Source organism: Trichosurus vulpecula, chromosome 1, assembly GCF_011100635.1.
Source record: "Trichosurus vulpecula isolate mTriVul1 chromosome 1, mTriVul1.pri, whole genome shotgun sequence".
Taxonomy (NCBI): Eukaryota; Metazoa; Chordata; class Mammalia; order Diprotodontia; family Phalangeridae; genus Trichosurus; species Trichosurus vulpecula.
Genome location: NC_050573.1, coordinates 383,737,819 through 383,759,220, shown reverse-complemented (window position 1 = coordinate 383,759,220; position 21,402 = coordinate 383,737,819). Strand labels below are relative to the sequence as shown.

At 43.0% G+C, this 21,402-nt stretch overlaps 1 protein-coding gene across 1 annotated transcript in view; it reads right to left on the bottom strand.

Moving 5' to 3' along the window:
- The window catches only part of MAPK4 (mitogen-activated protein kinase 4), a 103,945-nt gene that overhangs the window by 70,643 nt on the left and 11,900 nt on the right, over positions 1 to 21,402 (bottom strand). The window contains exon 2 of the mRNA XM_036742101.1: positions 68 to 785. The gene's annotated coding sequence lies outside the window, so the exon portion shown is untranslated. The remainder of the gene's footprint in view (positions 1 to 67; positions 786 to 21,402) is intronic.

Below are 21,402 nucleotides of genomic sequence, written 5' to 3'. Positions count from 1 at the left end.
AAATGGAGCATCTTAGTGGAAAGTACCAATGTATTTGTAAAGATGAACACCTCTCCAGAAAACTTACCATCATTTAGCTGGGGTCTCTTTCCTGTCCTTGAAGTAAGAGATTCAGAAGGAGTCTCCTTTTAAATCTTTTGTTAAATACAAAATAAGAGTTCCAGTGGAGAGGGTCCTCTGCTCTGCAATTCAGGGACTGTTTTGGTGATGCCTTAGGACTTTAGGTTTTCAAAAGCTTAGTGGTAATTCAGCTTTCAGCTACTCAGCGGCTTCTTCCCATGCCCCCAAAATTCAAGGCATTGACTGGCACAAAAAACTCTTGGGGCTTCCATGCAAGTGTCTAAACTCAAAGCAGGCAGGATAGCATCGGTGGAGAATGCTGGAGAAAGCTAAGCTGTAGCTCACACTGGCACTCATGAACTAAATGCTGGGCAGATCCTGGGATATTCAGCTTCCTTTCAACAGCTTTGGATGAGAGCAGCTTGGGCAGCACCTTCTCTCACCTCTTCATACTCACTGCTCTCTGCTTGGTTCCCCATTCCATTTCCATTTAGATCCAAGACTCCCCTACTTGCAGCATCTTTCAGACTGAGCTTCCCCAGAGTAGCAACCTTGGGTAAATTTCCACACTCTGGCTTCTGACACCTTCCCACTCGCATGTCTTTTGTTAATCAGCCCAAATGTTATTTGATCCGTGGAGCAGGTTCAAACACTGCCCACTAGTGGGCTTTCTGGTACAGAGCAGGGAGTCTGGCTAACTCAGATCTCTGTTCACAGCTCTTCTCCTGGAAGAGAGGAAAGATTGATTGGTTTGATAAGACCATCAGATGGTAAGCCTTTTATGTAAATTCCTGTTCTCTGAAGGTTAACATGAGCAGAGCTGTAGGTGGGAACCATCAGCCCTGACCTTTTGGAAATTCATTAGTTATGCTCTTCAAACATACACACACACACATATCAGCATTACTCCTCAGAAAGGGAGTAAAAAGTAACCCACTGCAGACAGAAGTCAAAGGAGCTACATCTCAGCTTTTCTCCTACACTTTTTCCCACCTCCCTTCTTTTGCAAACATTTGAATACCTGAAAAAATTATTTCCTCTAGACTTATGTTTTTTTTAACCAGATTTCTATTTAGATAGTATAAATACATTTGCCAGATTATTATTATTAATAGTAGCATTGGCATAATATTTTAAGGTTTGCAAAGTACATTACAAATATTATCTCATTGTATCCTCATAACAACCCTAGGAGGTAGGTGCCATTCTCTCTATTGAACAGAGGAAGAAACTGAGGCAGGTGGAGCTTGGGTGACCTGCCCAAGGTCAGTCAGCTAGTAAGTTTATGAGGCTGTATTTAAATTCAGGGTTTTGTTGTTGTTGTTTTTTTTTTCCTCACTCCAGACCGAGGGTTTTACCCACCAAGTAGAGAAAAATTCTCTTGCAATTACAACAAACAAGACTTTCTCTGTTCAGCAATCCAGAACAAAGACCTCTCCATGATACACTTGGGCTGAGTACACTGAGCATTCTTTGCTTCTGCAGTAAGTTCCAGTGTCTTTGGCTGTTAACTACACCTAAAGGGAAAACAGTTGTTCAGACCATCATGAAGTCACCATTATCATCCCCCTGGTGGCAACTTGCTCAAATGACAGATGCAAAAGCCAGAAGTGAAAAGCCTGTGGAAGGCTACCTGGACAAACCTAGATCTATAAAATAACAGCAAAGGTCATAGCTTCTAAAACATGAGCAGCTGTCTTGGGGCCAATAAACCCCATGGGATTAGGGAGAAAGCACATACACCAGGCACCAGGAAGGAGCGACTATGTATTCAGGACAAAGGAAGGAAACAGGACAAAGCAGCATTTTATTGGATAACCACCGCTGTTCACGTTGCACGGATCTATTAAAATAAATACTGATAGATGGGCAGAAGTTGCATAGGGATCATCTTTGATGAGTTCTTTTACCTTTAACTTCGTCAGCCTACTCCCACTCAAATGGAACGAGCAGCAGTATCATTATGAGAAATGCAACCAAGAGAAATGATCAAGCAAAACTATAGCCAGCTCTTAATTCTCTGAGATTAAGGGTAGGGAATGAGGAGCATGGGAAGTTACAAAAGGCAAATAATTTTCAAAAATCATTTCTGTTTAAATTTCAAATTCACTTCCATGTGAATACTGGATAAATATATTCTAGAGTTTCTTCACAAAATAACAATATGAGGAAGAACAAAGATCTTTACTATAGTGACAGAAGCATAAGGTAAAAGTCATCAGCTGTGCCTTTCCCCCTCAAGCGTCACTTTGACTGAGACGTTGAAATTTTAAGGCAATTTACACGGACCATGTGGATAACTGACAGGGGCGTGATGGAAGGTGTAAGAAACTCACTGACATAACCCAGTGAGGGGGTTATGAGTCAATAAAAAGGAAAGATCTTGACAGCCATGATAGGTCTTAACAAGCCTTGAGAGGTCTTGACAACTGCGTGAGTGAGTCTTTTCTGTCAGTCAGGTGTGGTGTGGCCTTCCTAACAAAAGAGCTGAAAAGGTATTGATAAGCACACAAGCATACTGGCCTAGGCAAATCCCAAGACGGGGGTAGCAATCTCTCACCGTCCCACCCAGAGAGGAAGCAACAACATCAGCGGCCAATGAGAGCTCTAACGGATGACTCTGGCAGAGAAGTAGCAAGCGGATTCAGATGCAGATGGAAGAGGATGAAGCTTCGGCAGATGATGGCTCCGAAGGCAGAGGAAAGCGGCAATGGCAAGGGACCCTCTGGGACCGCGCCATGGGAGCCATACCTGGGAGAGCCAAAGAGCAGTAAGACCCAGCAGGTTTCTGGGACACAGAGATTTCAGAAGTGTCACAGCCACAACACAATCTCACTGGAGACCATCCAGGGAGTTTTAACTTCCCTTTACCAGCATGAGAGTCTGCGAAAGACTGCTCCTCTATGCATAGAGAACTGAGGATGAGTCTGTTGCTCAATTATCCATTATTTACTTGTTTTTTTGTCCCATTTAATCTGTTAGATCTGTTAGAAGAGAATTACTGGATGAGGGCTTGAACTATATTTTCATTAGCTATGATTATCCAATATACAGGCAGATAGGTGGTGCCATAGTGCGCAGAGTGCTGGGCTTGGGGTCAGGAAGACTAAACTTCCTGAGTTCAAATCTGGCCTCAGATACTAACTGTGTGACCCTGGGCAAGTCACTTAACCCTGTTGGCTTCAGTTTCCTCATCTGTAAAATGAACTGGAGAAGGAATGGCAAACTGCCCCAGTATCTTTGTCAAGAAAACCCACAATGGGGTCACAAAGAGTTGGATGTGACTAAAAACATCTCAACAACGACAACAATCTAATATACCCCATCCCAAGCTTGGGGTAATGAGGGGTTCCAGAGTCAGATGGGACCCATGCTACAGAGCTAGAAACAACTTTAGACATGAGCTAGTTCAATCCTCACAATTTATAGTTCAAGAAACGGGTCCAAAGAAGGGAAGGAATTTGCAAAGGACCATGATCCCATGAAAACCTGATCCCATGACTCCAGTACAGCTCTTTCTCCTAGGCCATACTGATTCCCATTTACATATTCATATAATCCCACTAGTCAGGAACCTTTCATGGCTCTCCATTGTCTGCAAAATAAAATAAAAACCGACGATCCTAGCTTTGAAAGTCCTTCATAGGTTGACTCCATTCCAGCCTTCTGCATTATCAATCTTCAGTGTTCTACACTGAGGTAAAACTGGACTATGTACCCCAGTATTGTTTTTCTCTCTCCTATCTTATGCTACATCTCATGCCTAGAATGGACCAGTCCCCATTGATCCCAATATCTCCAGCCCCCTAGACACACACACACACACACAGACACACACTCTCACACACACACACACACACACACACACACACACACACACACACGCAAATTCACACACTCTCTCTCTCTCACACACACACACACACACACACACACAAACACAATACCCCCTTAGATATCCTCTTTTTTCAAGACTCAACTTGAGTGACACTTCCTCCATATAGCCTTCCTTGATTCAAACCTACTGCTCTACCCTCCTACCCTCCCCATCCCAGTGAATAACCGGTTGATCACAGATTTAGAGGTAGAAGGGACTGTTAGATTCAACCCCCTTAATTGACAGATGAGAAAACTCAGGCCCAAGGGAGGTGGAGTCTTGCCCAAGGGCATGCTGGTAGTGAGCATCAGGTATAGGTTCTGAACCCAAGTCCTCAAACTCAAAGAGCCAACCATCTCTTCTTCCTTAGATATCTCATAGCATTTTGTCTGAGTGTCTCCTTTCTCTCCCTTGTACCGTGGAGATGTGTACATCTCTACTCCCATTAGAGAGTAAGCTCCATGAGGGCAGGCCTATGTTGTATCTATCTTTGCATCCCTGGTACCTATTTCTGCACTTTCTTTACACATGGTAGGCACTTAATAAATAAGAGTCTTACAGTTCTTTAAAACAACCCTTTCAGGTATGTAATTCAAGTATTATCAGTCCATTTAATGGATGAGGAAACTGAGACTCTAAGATATAAAATATGCGCCTGGTTAGCACACATCAAAGCTGTGCCAAGGAGAGCCTTTGATTCCAAGTCCAGGTTTCATTTCATTACAACGCATTCCGTCTTCAACAATTTTACTAAACATTTATTAAACTAGACCCAATAATAAAAGAATTAAGAAAATCAGAATGAGAGAGTTGGGAAAGACCTTTGAGATCATCTGATCCAACCCCCTCATTTGACAGGTGAGTGGACTGAGGCTGAGTGGGGTGAAGCCTTTGCCTAAACAAAGCAGTAGCTAGCAACAGCTAATTATTGAGAGAGTCAGGCCTAGAACCTCCACCCCCTGGCTGACAGCTCCGTGCCCTTTCTGCTCTAACCTGTTAATAAAGTCACACTGGGAAGGCCCTGAATCAGGAGAAGCTAGGAAGCTGCTGTGCTTTCCCATCCGCTTCTGTCTTGGGAATGGGAATCACTAGCCTAACCAGAGCTGACTTAATTCTTTAAGCATTGTTCTTGGCAGGGAAGGTAATTAAGTGTTTCAATTCCTGCTGATTCTGCCTCTCAACTGAGAAAAGCCATAATTCAGGCCTTCCTCATGTTCCTAATTGGTTTCTCTGTCTCTCACAGCTCCCCTTCTCTAATCACCTTCCTCATAACAGAAACAATTATATTTCTAAGGCCTAGGTCTGACCTGTCACTCCCCTACTCAAAAACTTTCTATGGCTCCCCATTACCTACTGGATAAAATACAGACTCCTTATCCTGGCATTTGAGGCCCTTCACAATTTGACTTCCTTTCCATTTCTGTATCACTCTACTACCTTTTATACATTCTGTTTTCCAGACTCACACTGTTCTGCTTCACACACTCTGCTTACTTTTTAGGAGACAGAGCTGTGAGAGGTGTCCCAGACACACACACAGAGGACTACCAGCTGTTCCCCAATCTTGTCTTCCTCTTTTCCGTGGTCGTGTACTCACGAGTGATACTCTCTGCCTAGAACATTCTTCTTTCTCGGCCTGTTGAAATCCTTTCAGGGGCCTAACTCAAGGCCAACTCCTCCAGAAAGTTTTCCCTAATTTCTTACCTTACTCTTCCTCCAGATAAGAGTAATTTCTTCCTTTGAAGATTTTCCTGGAGCCCTTTGTCTCAATTTCTTTTTTTATCCCAGTCACATTTCATCTTGTATCACACTAATTTTGCATATATCTTACACCCCACCCCGCCCCCCCAATGAATTGTAAGGTCCTTGTTTGCAGAGACTGGTGGTTTTTTTTTTTAAATCTATGTATCCTCAGAGACAATGAGCCCAGCACCTTGTATGTACCAGGAAATGAGAAAGAAATGTTTTTCGAATTGTTGAATTTTGCTGACTCAGTTCAAAAGGAGAGAAACTTAAAACCTTCTTCACTCCCCACTCCCTCCTGCTTGGCTGTAAACAGAGGCCGGGAAATTATTGAAATCAAAGCTACAGAAAAGGGAGATGCCTCAGAGATGCCATCAGTAACAGATAACCCAGGAAAGTAACAGTGTCACAAGCCAGTCCAAAGCCACACACCCAGCCGATAGAATAAAGGGGCAGATCACTGGTCTGCATACAACTGAAAGTCAATATTATACACTAAAAAAAAACCCAACCAAACAAAACCCAGAGACTCCTTCCTCCCTCTCCTTGGGATAAAATATCTGCTTCTTTGTGGAAGTGTGATGGTATGTTCCTCATTTGATTGTTAGCACTTCTTGGGCGGAGACCACAGACTCTTATCCTGGGTTTCCTTCAAGTCTCAGCCAAAGCCCACCTTCTACAAGACGCCCTTCCCAGAACTCCTCAATCTTAGTGCTTTCTCTCTGAGATTATCCCCACTTTATCCTGTACATATCTCATTGTTCATGTATGTTAGAATGTTATCTCCTCCATTACACTGTGAGCTCTCTGGAAGGAAGGATTGTTGTTTTTTTTTTTTCTTTTGCTTTTCTTTGTATCTCGAGTGCTTAGCACAGTGCCTGGCACACAGTAGGTGTTTAATAAATGCTAGCTGACTGTCCACTGAACACATTTCATACACTCTCATATCTGTACCATTGACAATACTACTGCCTTCCCTGGAATGCCCTCCCACCTCCTGGCTTAACCCAAGAACCACCTAATCCATGATTCCTACACCCCCCCCCCCCACATGATTTATCTGATACCTAGAATCACAGAATCTCAGGATGTGAAGGAAACTCAGAGGCCTTCCAGTCCAGACCCTAACCAGTCTGTTTAAAGGCCTTCAGTGGAAGGGGAAACACCCCCTACCCATTTAGCCCCTTTGACTTTAGGACAGCTCTAACTATCAGGAAGCATTTCCTTACGCCAAGCCTAGATCTGCCTCTTTGTACCTCCCACCAGTTGCTCTTAATGCAACCAACTGGGGCCAACAACAGAGAGTCCAGTTCCTCTCCCTGACAGCCCTTCAAATATTTGGACAGCTCTCATGTTTTCCATTGGTCATCTCTTCTCCAGGCTAAACACTCCCATCCTTGTACGACACATTCTCCAGTCCCCTCCCTGTACTATTTGCTTTCTTCCAAATATGCTCCAATGTCCTTCCTTAAATTCTGTGCCAAGAACTGGACTCAATACTCCAGATGCGGTCTGTCCAGGGTGGAGCACAGGAGGACTGTCCCCTCCTTCAATCTCAACAGGATGCTTCTATAAATGCTAACTTATCTTACCTTGGGCTGTGAGTTGGTCTTTTCTTTTCATATGTGTTCATCACGTATCTCCAACTAAACTCCAAGCTTATGGAGATCAGGCTCCACGTCTTATTCTTTGCAGCTTTTATAGCTCAGTGCCTTGTACACACTGATCTGTGAGAAATATGGAGCTCAGCTGCCTGCTCTCTGCTCCCTGGGGCTCTCCCTTGTAGTCAGGGGCTTAGGGAAGCACACACTCCCTAAGGCTGATAGGGAATCACTTGCCATAGTGCTTGATAAAATAAATTGCATACAACCTCATGGGATCAGGACATAGGGGTCCCTACCTGTACTACTGCAGGACTACAGTTGACTCTTACCATTTCTCTGTTCCCACCTAGATTTGCTTTGACATTTTGAATCTCCAAACTGGAGATTATCTAATTCAACATCCACCCATGAATCTTATATTTAACATCCTTGATGAGTGGTAGTCCAATTTCTACTTGGAGATTTCCAGGGATGAAGAATTCATTACCTAACCAAGGCAGCCCATTTCCCCCTTTTGGGCAGCTCTAATCGTTAGGAAATTTTATCCTATGTTGACTCACAGGAGCCCCAGAATGTATCCAACTTTCACAAACAGTGCTATTCCCCCATCCCTTTTATTGGCTCCCACCGTCCCTTATCTCTTCGTAGAGCCCCTGCCCTCAGGCTCCTCCCTTTATTCCCTATAGAGGGGTCCATGCTGAGCCCTTCGCCACTCTCTATAGCTTACAACTTGAATAGAGGTAAAATCTTCTGGCTGATAACCAATCAACAAAAGTGTGCCAGGCACTGTCCTAGGTACTAAGCCTGCAAAGACAAAAATGAGTGTGCCTGCCCTAAAGGTGCTTGACTAATGTGTACCTCTGGCTCTCCAGTGACCCACTGTCAGGAAGCCATCTCTGTGGGCTGTGTCCCTTGGCAGGGACCATATTGTCTAGTTCCATGATTCTACAGAGGAGGGACTGAGGCCCAGAGAGGCTGTAACTTGCCCAAGGTCAAGTAGTAAGTAGCATAATTTGAACCCAGGTCCTTTAACTCCAAATACAACCTTCTTTCCACTATACCACACTCCCTCCTTTCTCTCTGAAACTAGCAAACCTAGTGTTCCAGCAGGAGGATGGCAGAAGGTGGCACCATTCTGAGGCACAGTTTTCTATTTCCAACTTGAGATTTTTTATTCACCAGCCCAGAAGAGGAAAGGGTTCTGAGTTCAGCTGGATATGTATCTTGATCAGAAAGGAGAATGGGTACAAAGTTCCCAGAGGACTTCCCGAATTCCTTAGTTTCTTGCTCAGAATTGCCTCTAATTAAACCATCAACAGAAAAATCCAGGCCCTAAAGCCAGCCCAATGCTTGTACTCCATTCCTGAGTCTGGTTTTTCATGACATTTCCAGCAAGACTGTACCAGCTCACTCACTGGGAATGCCAATCCCACTTTTTCACAGGCCCTCCCTCTCTTCTCCCACATGGCAGCCGATCAAGGAGACTAGATGGTATGAACTGTTTTCTTTCCGGGATCTCTGTGGGTCTATTTCATTCCCCTGTGTTGAGGCATCTAAATTTCAGACCTTTTCCTCTGACCTTCCAGACATCCCCACCTCATCCTGCTGTTTACTTTCATCAGAAGTGACATCTCCCTCTGAGGCAATGACATTTCACAGGCATCTTCCAGGCAGCTTCCTCCTGAAGAATCTTGAGAACTTACAGACCTGTTCTCAGGACTCTTGAGCCATTTGTCTCATGGCTTAAAATCATGTGCAGTCTTAGCTGTGGAGAGAACCTTTAAGGTCATCTAGTCTAGCCCATACAAGGCCACATTCAGGGCCTGCCCCTGGCTGGCTCCTTAAGCAAACCAAGTGGGTTTCAGAGCAGCTCTTTCCCCTTCTCCTGCCCGTGCCCTGTTAAGCCACATCTTCTGCTTCCTTGTTGACAGCCTCATGCCTCACCCCAGACTTTGCATTATGCAGCCCAGGTACCCAGAAGCATTTCCTGCTCAGGACTTTTCCCTCCTCCGTCTCTCTTCACTAAGTACCCCTTGATCCCTTCTCTCAGGGCTCTCAGCTCTCTGCTTTCCAAGTTGATAACTTGGTCAATGTACCATAGTGGGTTAATGTGTTACATCTTCTGGGGGAACAGCTCCATTTTAACAAGGGTCCCTCTGGAAGGAACAATGCATTAAACTAAAGTAGCTTAGAGGCCCTGAGAGGCTCAGGCTGCGCTTGCTGCCTGCCCTACCTTGGAAAGTACAGAAAGTACAGGCTTTTTTGTAACCAAATCCACCTACTCCATGAAGTTTGGAACAGTTCATGGCTTCTTTATTAACACTGTCTAAATTTAGGTGTTGGCTTATTTTGTTTTTCTGTCCCTCAGTTTCTACTTTTGTAAAATGAGTAGGACTGAGGCATTGTTGGAGACTGGTGAGGATGGAGGGATGGGCCTTTGTAGGACCTTATACAGTGGGACCATGTGACCTCCTTTCATGTCTTCCCTATGCACTTCAGCACTAAAACGGTAGGAGCTTCTTGGGCAGGATCCACACCCACGTCACCAACCTTAGTCTTCAACAGCTCTCATTTTTCAAAAGTAGAAACTTAGGGACAGAAATATGAAACAGGATGACATCACCATTTAGAAATCATCAACAGAGAAGCAATAATCTCAGCTCCCCAGGCTATTCTTCTCGCCAAATATAAATGGATTTAGGAGAGCTGGAAGAGATTTTAGAGATCTTCTAATACAACTGCTTATTTTACAGGTGAGGAAACTGAGGCCTAGAGAGATGAAGTGACGGCTCAGCATCACAAAGACTGTAAGTGGCAGAGTCAGAATTTGAACTCAAGTCCTTTAACTCCAAATCTATCACCCTGCTTTTTCAATATGTCTCTGTGGTCCCCTTTCCTTCAGCCTTAAGCCTCAGCTAGATTAGTATTAGCAGTATACAGAGAAGGCCCATCTCAGAAGCAACTATGTCCAGGGCCAGGGAAACTCTGCTAAAATGTGATGTGCAGAGAGTCCAGGAAGGCTTCTTGGAAGGAGTGGGGCTGCAGCTAGGGTGCAAAGTAGATAGAGCACTGGGCCAGAGTCAGGAAGTCTGGAGTTCAAATCCAGGCACGGATGCGCACTCGGGCAAGTCACATGACCTATGTTTGCCTCAGTTCCCTCATCTATAAAAAGGGGACAATAAAAGCACCTACCTCCTAGAGCTGTTGTGAAGATCCAATGAGATAAGAATTGTAAAGCACTTAACACAGTGCCTGGAACACTGTCACTGCTATACATACACTAGTTGTTATGAGGATGATGATGATGGTGATTATCCCTTGTAGCTGCCAAGAAGGAAAGGAAGCTGCTGAGGCCTGAGCTCCGGGACATCCTACCTCAAGTCTGGCTGAGTATCTCGGGGATGTGCCTCGATGGAGACACTGGGGCTATGTGCTCAGTAACATTCTCAAGGGGAGAGAGCTTTAGCTAAATTTTTGGATGACTTGAAGGTATCTGTATGAGCCATGCAGACACAAAAGGGTCCTAAAATCACTTGTTGGGGAGGGAAGGGGCATTTTATGTCTGATAGGAATAAATGATAGGAAATCAAGCCCCTTTTACTTGTATCTGATAAGGTCCTAGGCCACTGAGCATGCTGTGGGGGCCATTTTCTATTCCTTGCCCTTCCACTGGTTTCAGTGCCCTCCTCTGGGGGTGGGAGGGAGAGGAGGGGAGCAAGCCTTTGCTCTGGAGGAGATAAAACCAACCCTCTCATTCTAGTACTTTTCTCTCCACCCCCAATCCAGAAGGAGAGCAGGGCTTGTGGATAAAAGCAAATGGGATGTAAAAGCCAAAGAAAAGACTCTCAGCATCCCAAGTCAAGAATCAGTCTATTTAGGGTGTGCTGGAGATCTTAAGTGCGAATTCTGACCAAGTAGGGGAGGGGAAATGGGAAAAGAAGAAGTGGGCTTTTTGTTGTTAGAGATCAAGGGAAGATCCTTTCTGACATTTTTGCTTTGGCAACTAAAATTTAAACTTACACCGCGAGTTAGTTTCTAAATGGCTTGGATCTGTCCATGTTACAGAGAGCCTTTTTCCTTCCAGAAATCCAGGGCTTTGGTGGACAGATCCCAGGCTCTAAAGCTGAAGGAATAATAGTTGACTATTTTATATAGTTTTGAAGATTTGCAAAGCACTTGCCTCACAATAACCCCATGAGCTGGGTAGTTCAGGTAATATTATTCCCTTTTGATAGAGAGGGAAAGCAAGATTTAGAAGTGAAGTGACTCAGTTTACAGGCTAATAAGTTGTTATAGCTGGGTCATCAACCCAGGGCTTCTGGCTCTTTCCATTGCACTATACGTTCTGAAATGCCAACTCTATGAAGCAGCTGCTCTCTTGAACATAAGACCAAAGAGCTAGAGCTGGAAGGGATATTAGAGGTCATCTGGTCCAACCTTCCCTCTCTGCTTTTTCTGATGAGGAAACTGAGGCCCACAGACAAGAAAAATATCAATAGCTATAGCCCACATAAAGGCAGCTCATGGTGCATTGGATAGAGCACTGGGTTTGGTAGTCAGGAAGATCTGAGTCCAAATGTGACCTCAGACACTTACTAGCTGTGTGACCCTGGGCAAGTCATTTAACCTCTATTTGCCTCAATTTCTCTTCTGTAAAATGGAAATACACTGGAGAAGGAAATGGCAAACCACTGCAGTATCTTTGCCAAGTCTGACATGATTGTACAACTGGACGACGACAACAAATAACCTACAGAAACAAAGGCTCTTTTGGGGTCTTCAATAACTTTTAAGAATATGAAGGGATAGCTGTTATTAGCAACACGATCCAAGAGAACTCTGAAGGACTTATGAAGAAAAATGCTATCCATCCCCAGAGAAAGAACTGATGCTGTCTGAATACAGATTGAAGCATACTTTTTTACTTTATTTTCCTTGAGGGTTTTTTGGTCTATGTTTTCTTTTGCAACATGACTAATGTGGAAATGTTAAAAGAAAGAATATAAAGGGATTCTGGGACCAAAAATGTTTGAGAATGGGCTGTTCTAAGTAATAATACATTATTTTTCCCTCTGTACTCCCAGATCCTTCTCTTCTTCCCAAAGATATTGGGACTGAGACCCTCTTGTAATAAATTTTCCCTAGATCCAAGCCACTTAAGCACTAACTCACAATGTAAGTTTAAATTTTAGTTGCCAAGACAATAATGTGAGAAAGGGTCTTCCCTTGACCTCTAACTACCAGCAAAAAGTCCATTTCTTCTCTTCTCCATTTCCCCTCCCCTACTTGGCTAGAATTCACACTTACACTACCCAGCACACCCTCAATAGACTGATTCTAGGCTTGGGATGCTAGGATTCTTTTCCTTGGCTTTTACATTCCAAAATGACTTCAACCAGCAGTGTTACACACACACACACACACACACACACACACACACACACACACACACACACCCGGCCACTCTGAATCAACTGCTCTGTCCCCAATGGCTCATTTTTCTTTATAAACCACTATATTAGCCCTGAGCTTGCTGGAGAAGCTGCTGTCATTGATAATACGAGGTACCATCTGAGCAGGGGATTCCCTGAAGCTGCCACGGAGCAGCTACCTCTGTGTGTGCAGCTCCAAACAGGGGCAGCATGAGTCCTGAAAGAAAGAAGAAAGAACAGAAGAAAAAGAGCCTCGGGCCTGAGGAATGAAAGCCACCTTAGAATCAACTCTGAGCACTTCAGCCTTTGCATAGCTTTATGTCATTAAATTATGTAACCAGCCGGGGAGAACAAAGACTACAAGCCTCCCAACATTACCGAAATAGCACAGTAAGCATTTCTCAGTTCCCTGCTCAGAGTGCCGTTCTCCTATCAGAGCTGAGCTAGGAAGGGGCAGCCAGGTCCCACCTGTACACGTACTGTCAAAGTTCCAAGCCCCAAAGAGCACATTCTGAGCTGGACAGACACATCCTCCAGCCTGGGGTCTTATTTTCAGGCAAGAGGTTTTGAGGTGGGCTGGTCTATGTGGGGATATCTTAATGTCTCCCCTCTTTCATTTTAAGGAGATTGCTGTAACATCTTATATTTTCTGGCTCAGGGTGGATTTGGGAGGGGAGTATCTGTTCTCATTCTGTCTGTGTCTATGGGTCTCTGTCTCTCTGTCACTATCTCTGTCTCTCTCTGATTTTATCTGTCTCTGTCTCTCCACTCTGACCCACTGCCCTTTGGGAGATGAAGGGAGAAAGTCTAACGAAGGAGTGCTGAGGGGAAGGAACCGTTTTCTGTTTTGTCTTTGTATTAGAGCTCACCAGCTTTGATGGAGTTATGGCCTTTACGAGAAAAAGAGGTTTGGGGAAAAAATATACTCTGTTCCTAGAGTGCAATAAATCAATTCGATCCAATAAACAAACGTTTAAGTGTTCACAATGGACAAGATGCCAATTCTCTTCCCAAGAAAGAGACAGAGGAACAGAAAACTTTGTACAATTGACATTCAATAAATATTTGTTGGAAGGAAAAAAGGAGAGAAGGGCAGGCAAGAGGCATTTAGGAATCTCAGGCACATAAGGACCCTCATGGGGGCAGCTAGATGGCACAGTGGGTGGAGCACTGAGTCTGTATTCAGGAGGTCCTGAGTTCAAATCTGGCCCCAGACACTTCTACCTGTGTGACCCTGGTGGGCAAGTCTTAATTCTGTTTACCTCAGTTTCCTCACTGTCAAATGAGCTGGAGAAGTAAATGGCAAACCACCCCAGTATCTTTGCCAAGAAAACCCTAAATTAGGCTAGGAAGAGCCGGACACAACTGAATAACGAGGGTCCTCAGGGACAATCTAGTTCAATCTCAATAGATGTCCCCTCCGTAGCATCCTTGTCAAAGGGAGTGATAGGGAGGAAGGGGAGAGGAGGAGCAAGAATAATATATAGAGAGCCAGTCTGTACTCTCAAGAAGCTTAAAGTCCAGCAGGTGAGAGAGCTCAGTATTCTATATCCCTCCTGAGTGTCCATGCCCTGGCTGTTCCCTCTTCCTGGAATGCAATCTCTCTCCTTACCCTTGCTCTGAGAATCCTTAGCTTCTTGCCAGGCTCAAGTGAGGCATCACTTCCTGCAGAAAGCCTTTTTTTGATCCCCTATCCAAATCATCACGCATGCTCTTGTGGATTTACATGTGTGGTAGGAAGTGTGGTGGGCTCAGAGTCAGAAGATCTGAATTCAGATTCTGACTTTGTTACTTTTACCTGTATGACCATGGGTTGAGTCTCTTGCTTGATCTACAGTAGCTATTATCAGCAGTCTAAGTAGAGAGGTTAAGAATTCAGGGGTGGGAAACCTGCAGCCTCCAGGCCACATGTGGCCTTCTCCATCCTATATCCCCTCTACAGAATGCAGATTCCTTAAGGACAGACTATTTTCACTTCAACTTTGTATCCTCAGCATCAAGCACAATGTCCTGAATATGGTAGGTGGCTAATAAATGCTTATTCGAATGAATAAATTAATAACAAGATATTTAGCAAAACTCATAATCAGACAGGTGAGATGTCAGAAGACCCATATTAGAACCTAATTATATTCTGTCTGGTTCTTAATGTCGAAAATACTTGGGAGTCTACCTCCCAAGATATACGCAAAAATCATATAAACACAACTATAAACTACTATTTACGAAATAAAGAAAGAACTAAGTAATTGGAAAAATATTAATTGCTCATGGGTAGGATGAGTCAACTCAATAAAAATGCCACTACTACTGAAATCAATTTACTTATTCAATTCCATCCCAAACTACCAAAGGATTGCTCTGTAGAACTAGAAAATAGTAATTATGGAATTCATATGAAGGCAAAAAAGGTAAGAATCTCAAGGGAAATAAAGAAAAAAAAAGTTGGAATGAAGGAGACCTAGCAGCACCAGATCTCAGACTGTACTGCAAAGCAATGATTCTCAAAAGAATTTGGTACTGATTAAAATAGAGATCAGTTAGTGGAGCAGATTAAGTACACAATATATAAAAGCAAATGAATCTAGTAGCCTAGTATTTGATAAACACAAAGACCCCAGCTACTGGGATAAGGACTGCCTATTTGATAAAAACTGCTGGGGAAAATGGACAAGCAGTATGGAAGACATCAGATGTCCCCTCACAACTTATACCAAGATAAGTTCCAAACAGGTACATGACCTAGATATAAAAAGGTTGCATCATAAACAAATTAAAGAAAGACAGAAAAAAATTACCTATGAGGTCTATGGATAAGAAGAAAGTTTATTACCAAATAAGGTTTGAAGAAGATCACAGAAGATCAAATGGATAATTGTGATTGCATAAAATTAAAAAGCTTTGCATGAACAGTACTGGGGAAAAACCTTTGCAGCAAGTTTCTATGATAAAGGTCTAACTTCCAAGATATATTAGGAACTGATTAAAATGTTTAAGAATAAAAGCCATTCTCCAATTGATAAATTGCCTAAGGGATATGAACAGGCAATTCTCAAGGGAAGTACTCCAGGCTATCCATAGCCATATTATGCTATAGGTATCTCACTCTCTACCACTATTAGTTAGAGAAATGCAAATTTAAAACAATTGTGAATAACTACCTCATACTATCAGACTGGCAAAGATGACAAAAAAGGGGAAGTGATAAATGCTGGATAGAATGTGGGAAAACAGGCACTCTGATGTAGCATCGGTGGCCCAGTGAATGGAAAGCAATTTGGAATTATAAATAAAAAGTTACTGAATAGTGTATGCCATTTGGCTCAACTACACCACTGCTAGACTTATACACAGAGGAGATGAAAAGAAGGAGGAAAAGTTCCTTTATGTACAAAGATATTTATAGCAAATTCTTTTGTGGTGGTAAAATATAAAAAAAAAAACCCTGGAAACTAAGGAATGCCATCAATTAAGGAATGTTTTACTAAACTGCGGCATGTGAATATTATGGGATACTACTATGCTTTTAAGAAATGAAGAAATAGACGCCTTCAGAGAGACAGGGAAAGACTTACATGAACTGATGCAAAGTGAAATAAGCAGGACCAGAACAAGTTATACCATAACATCAAGGCCATAAAAATGAACAATTTTGATTACTTTTATAAACTGATCGAGAATGAAATGAGCAGAAGCAGGTGAACAGTTTATACAACAGCAAGAACACTGTAAGGACAAACAACTTGGAAAGGTGTAAGGTCTATGATCCATATAGTGACCATCCATGCTGAGGATCAGTGATAAAACCTACTATCCACCTTCTAATGGAGACGTTAATAGATTCAGGATAAAGAATGACATCATATTTTCTTTATGCAGCCAATGAGGGAATTTGTCTTTCTTGACTATGCATATTTGTTTTTCTTTTCTTTTTTTCCAATGGAGTTGGGGAGGAGGGAGAAAAATTTGATTTCTGTTTATTAACACTTTAAAAATGGGTGGATCCTTCAGATGTGGAGTGTTGCATCCTCTTTCAGATGAGGTCACTATATTGTGAATTTTGCTTAACTCTCTTATTTTGTTACAAGAGAGCAGTCACGGAAAGGTGATAATCTGGAAATGTTTGTAATATTGTAAAAAATGTCAATAAAACTTTTAAAAAAGAAAACAGACGTGTCAATTTAAAAAGAAGAAGAAAGATAGCGTGGCACAGCAGAAAGAGCACCAGATGTGTTCAGCAGACCTGGATCTAAGACCCACCTCTGCTTATCCCTTGGGGCTGACCTTGGGCATTTCAATTTACCACTCTAGGCCTTTCTTTCCTTATCTGTAGAATGAGGGTCATAAGGCCAGCACCCCCTACCTTGAAGAGTTGTTCTGAGGAAGGCAATTTCTAAAAGAAAATGTATAAAATGTTCTTTGTATTCCCAGGACTCGGACCAGTGCCTGGCACATAGTAGGCACTTAATAAATGTTTATTGATTCTACTTATTGACTAAACCAATACAATCCAATAAACATTTATTAAGCACCTATTACATGTCAGGCACTGGGGTAAGCACCGGGGATATGATTAATAAAAAGAATGACAATGCCTGCCTGTAAGGAGCTTACAATGTATTGGGGGGAGACTACACAGAAAAGGAAGGAAAATGGGAGTGAGGGAGAATAGAGAGTACCTGAGGAGGGGGCATCTTGTTCTGTAGAGTTGAAACCAGGCAGAGCAGCAGGGACAGAGTGGAGTGAGTCAAGAAGTCCAGTTTCTGACGTCTGTAAAGGAGGGCATTGGGGGGCATTTGATACTCTACCCTCCAGCCCTCCAAGTAGAGGGGAGAGGAAGCTGAGGGAAGTGATACTAGCCAAGGGTTGAGTTAGCAGCCTGGCGATAAGGTTAGAGTTAAGAGGTAAGATTAGTGTTGAGTCAGAGGTAAGATGAGGTCAATCTTCAAGGGCCATCTTGTTCTTCAGAGTTGGTGCCAAGGCAGAGCAGCAGAGTGAAGCATCAATGAGAGCTCGAAGTATGTTTTGATATAGGGTTTACCTGAATTTGTGGAATCATAAGCTGCATTATAAAAATATTCTATCAGAGCTTCACAAAGCTCAAAGACACAGTGTGATGGAGAGGAAGGGGTGAGAGAAATTCCATGTACAAAGAAAGGCTCAGAGGCAGGTCCAATGGACAGAGGATGCAAATGGGGCTGCTTAGCTGAAGTAGGTGGCCACCATATGGTTTCCCCCTACTGTTTTACCCACAGTAGGGGGAAACACTGACTCTGAGCCCTTTCAGTTCTTGTTTGATTTAAACCCTGATAGAAAGCCCTTTGACTGAATTCAATAAGTATTTAATAATGCACCTACTATGTGCAGAACACCAATGGATGGGCACCAAAGGAAATACAACATTTATATAAGACACAGTTCCTGCTCTCATGGAGATTACTGTCTAATAGGGAGAGAAAGTTTACACATAGGCAAGCATAAAATATACAATATTATTTGGAAGTGCACAAAGAAGAGCAGAATCAAGTGCTATAGGATAGGGGAAAAGGTGAGGGGGAGGTCATTATAGACAGGAAACACTGAAACATTTCACATAATATTGGACTTCCTCTCATTGATCTGATTCTCACCAAGTCACAATGGCTCATTCTCAGCCAATGGAAATGCATGGCTAGCTCCCATTATTCCCAGGGAGGTCAATCATTCACAGGGTTTGTGCACAGTGGGTAGGAGAGAATTCTTTTCAGTACAGGAAGAAACAAAAAGCCCCTTCTTTCTGGCTGTTAGATTTTTTGTTTTCCAATGGTGAGAGAATGGTATTATGATCCAGTGACAGCTTAACTGTAGGGGTGGCGATGCCCAGGGGACTCAGAGAGTCTATCACCTAAGGCTGCCTGAACCCTTAGACTGGAAGACCGGCTAGAAAAAGTGATGGACAAGGAGTCAGGAGACCTGGGCTCTCTTTCCAGCTCTGCTCCAAACCAGCTGGGTGACCTGGGGCAAATCATGTCATCTCTGTAAAATGGGGCTAATCATGCTTGCCCTATTAACTCATAGGAATGTTACAATAATCATAGGAGATCACGTATGTGAAGGCACTTTGAAGCTTTAAGTGTTAGAAGGTAACTTGGGATGGTGGATGGAGTGCTAGACTTGGAGTCAGGAAAATGAATACCCATCCCGCCTCAGACGCTGACTGGCAGTGAATGGGCCATTTGTCCTCTCTAGGCCTCAGTTTCCTCATCTGCAAATTGGGGTGGGTTGGTAAGTTTATATTCAATGACCTTTGCGGTCTCTTCTAGCTTTAAATCTATGAGATTCTCTAAGTGAGCGTGAGAATAACTAATTATCACTAAATAATGATAACCTTATTAGTAGTAGATTTTTTTTGTTAGTAGATATGGCTTTGTTAGAAGAATTTTGTTTTTCTTTTCTTTTTTTTTTCAAAGGGAGAGGTAGGAAGGAGAGGAAAAATGTGAAAGAAATTAAAAAAAAAGATTTTCAAGGAACTTTGAATCCATTATCTCCTTTGATCCTCGAAATCAATTCACAAATATTTATTATGCACTTACTTACTATGTGTCAGGTACTGTGGGAGGCACTAAGTATACAGTACAAAGAATCAAACAATCTTCATATCTAACCAGCTAAATGGTCTTGTTGCATCTCCCTTTATCAAATGAGGAAACAGGGAATCAGAAAAGTTAAATGACTTATCCAAAGTCATGCAGCTGGTAAATGACGCTCCCGAGCCATGAACCCACAACCTCTGATTCCATGTCTAATGTTTTTTTCCACTGTATATCCACTTCTCCATTATGCTGAGATCACAATAAATCTGCCTTCTTTTTAATGGGAAGCACCTTGTAATAAAGCCGGCCTGGGCACAGATTGTCCACCTGGCTCCTGTTGTGATAGACATAAGACAGAGGTGAGAAAGAGCCAGTTAGTTCAGGGAAACTGTGGCCTCTTGTAGGGCCTGGTCCTAGGTGAGGTGAGGGCTTTCTGCTGGGGCCAGCTGTGTCAATGTGGAGGGAGCGCACCTCTGGGGCAGGGCTAGGTGGCTGCTGAGTCATGGGCTGTGGGGTTGGGGTTGTCTTGAGAGGAGGAGTATCCCGCAGAGAGGCTATGAGGGCCAGGAAGTTACAGTGCATGATACAGAGAGGAAAGAAATATTTCTCTGTGCCTCAAGGAAGCAATACACTGGGGACATTGTGGTATGGTTGAAAGAGCACTGATGTGGTGTGAGAGGAGCTACCTACTACTTGTGTGACATTTCCTTTCTCTGGGCCTCAGTTTCCCTATATGTAAAGTGAGGGGATTAGACCCTTATAATGCATCCTATGTTACTTTTGACTGATAACAGAATTTATGGTTGCAAAGTGTGTTGGTGGAACATATTTTCTTCATTAATTACTGCTGTTACTATAGTGATAATAAAATCCCATGCAATTTTAGAGGAAATAGGCCACAGGAAAGGAATGTTCTGTACCATTTTCCCAGACATTTGTAGGTCAAGCCTACCTTGGCCAACAAGGCTGGGCACAGTCCCATTTTGGGGCTTTAAGTAGACTTTCTAGCCAGGGATACTCCTTCTTCCTACTTCTTTAAATGCAGAAAGTTCAAATTACTCCACAGGCCAGTGAGAAAATTCCTGGTTGTCTTCTGGGGGAATCCAACCCTGATTCTTGGTCCAAACACATGCCCTTGTCTGTACATTCCACATTGACCAATGTCTGGGCAGCTGGGTTGGCTCAGTGAATAGAGTGCCAGACATAGAGTCAGGAAGATCTGAGTTCAAATATGACCTCAGACACTAACTGTGTGACCCTGGACAAGTCATTTACTCTCTGCCTCAGTTTCCCCATTTTAAAATGGGCATAATAAAAGCACCTACTTCTCAGGATTGTCGTGAGTACCAAATGAGAACTTTTGTAAAGCATTTGCAAACCTTTCAGTGCTATATTAATGCTAGTTGTTGCTATTATTAAATGAGCATATCAGATAATTACCATCAGGTGAAGAGGGGTAGCCTAGGATTGCGCCTGCCTGGGGCAAGCTATCCAGCAAACATTCACTTAATGCAAAATACTATTCTAGGTCCTTAAGGAGAGAAAAAGTTTATGTAAGGCATGTTCTCTGTCCTTGTGAAGCTTAGATTTTAGGTGGAGGATAAAAAAAGCTTCCTCCTCTCTACCCAGCATTCAATCTTCTTGATAACCAATTCACAAGTATGTACTGAACATCTGCTATGTACTCAACACAGTGCTAGGCACTGTGGGGGATACATAGAAGTATGGTTCTGGAGCTGGACAATGCTTTAGTGGTCATCATTTTAAAGATGAAGAAACTGAGGTACAGAAGGGTTAAGTAAGGGAGTAAGAGTAAGAGACAGAAGCTGGAATCATACCCAGATCTGCTGGTTCCAAAGCCAGAAACCTTTCCACTGTATGGATCTGCCTCAAAAATTTTAAGACAGATGCCTGCCTTCAAGAAACTGATCATGTCACTGAGGAATCAAAGCCGACCCATAAACACAATTGTTCTTCAGTCATGTTCCACTCTTCATGACCCTATATGGGGTTTGCTTGGCAAGGACACTGGAGTGGTTTGCCATTTCATTCTCCAGCTCATTTTACAGATGAAAAAGTTGAGGCAAAGCAGGTTAAGTGACTTGCCCAAGGTC